This window comes from Elephantulus edwardii, unplaced genomic scaffold (assembly GCF_000299155.1).
Source record: "Elephantulus edwardii isolate Elephantulus edwardi_28Jun2011 unplaced genomic scaffold, EleEdw1.0 scaffold00019, whole genome shotgun sequence".
Lineage (NCBI taxonomy): Eukaryota > Metazoa > Chordata > Mammalia > Macroscelidea > Macroscelididae > Elephantulus > Elephantulus edwardii.
The window spans coordinates 4,507,463-4,512,444 of record NW_006399769.1 but is presented as its reverse complement, the minus strand read 5'-3'; the positions used below and the strand labels follow the sequence as shown (position 1 = coordinate 4,512,444).

Sequence of the window (4,982 nt, the reverse complement as noted above, 5' to 3'; positions counted from 1 at the left end):
ATGGTGCCACTGCTGTAAAATGGGACTGATATCAGGGTTGGGGTAAGACTGAGAAAATCTGGATAAATTGTGTATTCTGCACTGAAACAGATGAGGGAGAGAATAATTTAAAAGCGATGTATGATAGGGTATTATGGTTATCACAAGAGTCCACAAGTAAGGTTACACAGTGGAATGTACTTGGTGCGGTGGGAGGGGTACGGGGAGGATTATGTACCAGGGAGGGAGTTTTTCTTTTACTTTCCAAAGAGAGGAGCGAATGAAGGGGGAGTGGGAGGGGGAAGTGCAGCAATGAATGAACAGAAATCCAAAATCTTTGTAAATGGTCATTAAAATTATTTAAAAAAATTATTAAAATAAAAAAGTACAGTAAGAATTCAGAGACATTGCTTTATTTTAAAAAAATCACTCTAGAAAACTTAGTCATGGCCATCTAAAATGTTAGAAATGAAAGGTGTTGTGAAGTAATTAGTTTTTACTAAAAATACCATAGCTTTCCTAGAAATTGCAAGTAAAGATCTTAGAACTTGAAAAAAAACCAAACAAAAACAAACTTTGGATAATCTTGGTACTGGAAAAACTATTTTGGAGAAAAGAAAGATAAGAGAAACAACAGGGACTAGACCAGAAATTGGAGTTAAGTGGTAGAATAATGCTGAATTATTCTAGATGGCAGCACTGAAGAGGAAGCAGTGTAAAAGACACAAAAAGTAAAGCGTAAGTGAGAACTGTCACAAAAATATAGAAAAGAACAAAAAGTGGAGGAAAAATAATAAATTCATGTGGTAGAAAAGATCACAACAAAGACCATTTTAACAATTTGTGCTTTTTGTGATTTTAATGAAAGTTTACAGAACGGTTGGATTTTCATTCATTTATTGTTGCACATTTTCCTCCCCCTATCACCCCCCAGTTCACTTTTTTAAAAAAAATATGTATTCATTATTGCATCATTTCCTCCCTCCCCCATTTTGCCCGTCAACCTTCCTACGCACCTCTTACTCTAGACTGTTGTCAAACAAATAATGCCAAATCATATATTCCTTTTAAACAGTTCTTTCCCTCATCTGTTCCATGCAGTGTTTATTATTTATCTCCTCTTTTCTTAGTTTCCTCCCAATCCCTATATCAGTTCTGTTTTGTAACAGTGGCGTTATGCAGTATTTGTCCTTTTGTGACTGATAATGTCCTCCAGGATCACCCATGTTGTGTAATATTTTATTAGTTCTTCGTTGTTCAGTCATGCACAGCATCCATGACATGACTACACCATAGTTTTTCTATCCATTCACTTGGTGATGGCATTTGGGTTGCTTCCATCTCTTTGCTAAACATGGGTGTGCATACATCTATTTGGCTGGTAGTTCTGATTTATTTTGGGTATACTGGAATTGTTGGGTCAAATGTTATTTCTATTTCCAACTTTTTTTTTTTTAATGGGATGGCACAGGATAGGTCAAGTTTCAGATTGACTCAAGTAAAAAAAACACATATTAGTGACAAGAGGTTGATCAAATCTAGGAGAATCAAAATAAATAATCACTATCAGTCGAATAAAACCAGAATCCACAATTACAGTTGTGAATGAATAAAGAAATAATTCTATCTTATAACAAAATTTTACTATAAAATCAATACTATTATTATAATTTTATAGCTAAGGAAAATTTTGGAAGGTTAATTAGCTCTTCAAACATTATCAAATTTATAAGTGATGTATTTTGGGACGTGAATCTCTCCACTCCAGAACATAAGTTTAAAACCAATACTTTCAGTCTGTTATTTGTAGTCCTATGACAAACCTACTTTTTGAGAAAGCATCAGACTGCCTTCCATGTCAAATGGTGGTTGCACCAGTTTACAGTCCCACCAGCAGAATCTCTCCACAACCTCACCAGCATTTGCTGTTTTCTGCTGAACTTTGCTATTGTTACTGGAGTGAGATGATATCTCATAGTTGTTTTAATTTGCATCTCTCTGAGAGCTAGGGACTGTGAACATTTCTTCATGTGTGTATTTGCCATCTGAAAGTCTTCTTTGGTGAAGTGTCTACTGATATTCATCATATACCCATTTTGTGACTGGCTTGTGTACCTTTTTATTGTTGAGGTACTGGAGTTTTCTATAAATTTTAGATATGATCGCCTATCAGATATGTCATTACCAAGTATTTATTTTTTCCCAGTCTGTGGGTTTCCTTTTTACCTTGTTGCAAAATTTTTGATGTGTATAGGGATTTGATGAAGGTCTCATTCATCTATTTTATTCTCCTGGTTATAGGCAATTTAACAATTTTTTTAAAGTATCCACTTCAGTGTGATTAAGTAGTGTGCACGAACATAAAATTGACAACTTAAGATTAAAAAATGGAACACTTCAAATCTTCAAGAACAGACAATGTCCACACAGAAATTGACACACACATGTTCAGAGATATTGAAAACATAACTGAAGATTCTTTGTGTACGTTATACCAAAAAAAAAAAAATCAGTTATGTTTTAAATTAAAATGACATGGAAAGGAACCTTTCTTCTATCATTCAAATCAGTAAAATGAAGACAAAAGGAATATATATGTTTTTTAAAAAATAGTATTTAAGGAAATAACAAATGCTGGAGAAGTTGTGGAGAGATCAGAACTCTTATCCACTGCTGGTAGGAATGTAAAATGGTACAATCACAATAGAAAGTGGTCTGGCACTTTCTCACCATTTGACCCAGCAATTCTACTACTGGGAATTTACCCTAAAGAAATCAGAGCCATAACTCAAACAGATTTATGTACATCCATGTTTATTGCTTCATTATTCATAATAGCAAAGAAATGGAAGCAGCTCAAGTGCCCATGAACAAATGAACGGATAGGAAAACTATCCACACAAGGGAACTGAAAAACAATGAAATAGTAAAACAATATACAACATGGGGGAGCTTTGAGGACATTATGCTTAGTGAAATATCTCAGTCACAAAAAGAGAAATACTATATATCACTGCTCTTATAAAATAGGACAGAGATAGGGAGGTTAAGGAGGGAAGAGGGAAAGAGTAGATAGAGAAGGAACATTGCATTAGAACAGCTGAGGGAAGAACTATCCAAAAGGAATACATGATGGTGATTTATATGTATGAGAATAATCTGGAACAAGCGGTACACTGTGGGGTGAATTAGGGAACGAGGACAGAAGGGGAGAAGAAAACATGCAATGAAGAATAAATACAAGGAAAAAATTATTTAAGAACTTTTAGGTGTGTGGAGCAATGGCAGATTTCTGCTTTTAAAGTGTCTCTCCTTTGTCTCAAAAGAAATAGAAAAAAGCAGTAAAAGGATAAATAAAACAACAAAGGACTCACACATCCAACATTCCTAAGAGAGAAAAAATTAGATTGGCATCAGATTTCTCAAACACTCAAACACACAGTAAAACTTCAGTATAATAATGCATTCAAGATACTTCAAATGCAAACAAATAATAGTATACTGAGCAAAGCGGTCCAGATTTCAAGACCATGGAAAAATAATTCCAAATGTATCAGAACTCAGACTACTGTATACATAGCACCTTTATTAAGAGAATATAAAGGAAAAATTCTTACTTACATGGTGTTTTTTTTTAACAAATAAAATTTACTGGGTCACAATCATACCAGTTTACTATTTCTATTACTTTCATGCTACAATGACAGAGTTATTGCAGTTACAAGAGAAGCCATGTGGCTCACAGAGCCAAAAATATTTATTCTCTGGACCTTTATCCAGACCATATAGAAGAATAGAGATTCTAACACTAATCAGCTCAACAATCTCATTCCTAGCCTTCACAGGCCTACTTATAAAACTAGGCTTAGCTTTTGTTCACTTCTCTTCGAAAAATAATATACATCCCAAGACATCCCATTTCATTCGTCAGAATGAAGACTGGGAACCTCTACCAGCTGGATTAAGGGTAAAGGTAGGATTGATTTCCATGGAGCAATGGGATTAGGTGCACCAGAGTCAGTGAGACTGGCTCAAATTGGGTACAATTCAGAGCTATTGTGCATAGGGTCACTATGCATTGCAGGAAACTCAATGGCACTTAACAACAAAAACAGTCTGATTCCAAACTAAAGTATTTTTTAAAAGGTATTTAAAAATTAGTTTAAAGATAAAAGATACTTTGTAATAGTAAAAGTTACATTGAAGTTCTCGAATAAAACAAAGAACACAATCATTGCCCATTTTAAGATGTTGTTTAGAGTAATACCACAATAAATGGTGGAATAGGGAACTCCATGACTCTTACAAAAGCCAATAAATATGTTGGCAAAAAGTTTTTCAGAACCCTGGAATCAAAATTAAAACAAACCAGGGGAAGCTTAATGAAGAAAACAGTTTCCCAATTTTGGTAAAAGAGGACTATGATGTTTAGACTGACCCACTTTGCCCAGCTCTAAGTGGGAGTCCTAAAGATGACAAATCAAGTTCTTAGTTTGAATCGTAACCAGAGGAAACAATCTTATTTTCAAAGAAATGTCATTGCATTTTTTTGACCTAAGGAATCAGCTGTGAGCCTTACTGGTCTCTTCAGTCTTGGAGCTTTCGCAAGGCAAAATAAGCTTGACAGAGGAAGTATTTGTCAAAACACTGAAAGACACCTGAGAAAAGTTTCAAAACACAAAAAGCAAACAACAAAAAATCTTTAATGCAGCAAAAGAGAAAGAACTCATCACACCCAAAGATGCTCAGTAAGGTTGTCAGCAGATTTTTCATCAGGAACTATAGCAGTCAAGGCAAAAAAGTGATGGTAAATTTAAGGTGCTGAAAAAAGCAAAACTGAAAAGTAGTCAATCAAGAATTTATATCTATTTAAAAGGGATATGTGATTAGGTATTATTGTCATGGCAGGAGTCCAGAACGAAGGAAGCATAGTGGAGTGGACCTGTGGGGAGGGACTGTTCAACAATGAAATAATTTTTCTTTTACTTTTCAAAGAGAAGTGT

General features: G+C 34.6%; 1 protein-coding gene across 1 annotated transcript in view; it reads right to left on the bottom strand.

The window, feature by feature from the left end:
• SRBD1 (S1 RNA binding domain 1) overlaps positions 1–4,982 on the bottom strand; it is a 324,250-nt gene that overhangs the window by 243,362 nt on the left and 75,906 nt on the right. The window lies entirely within an intron of this gene.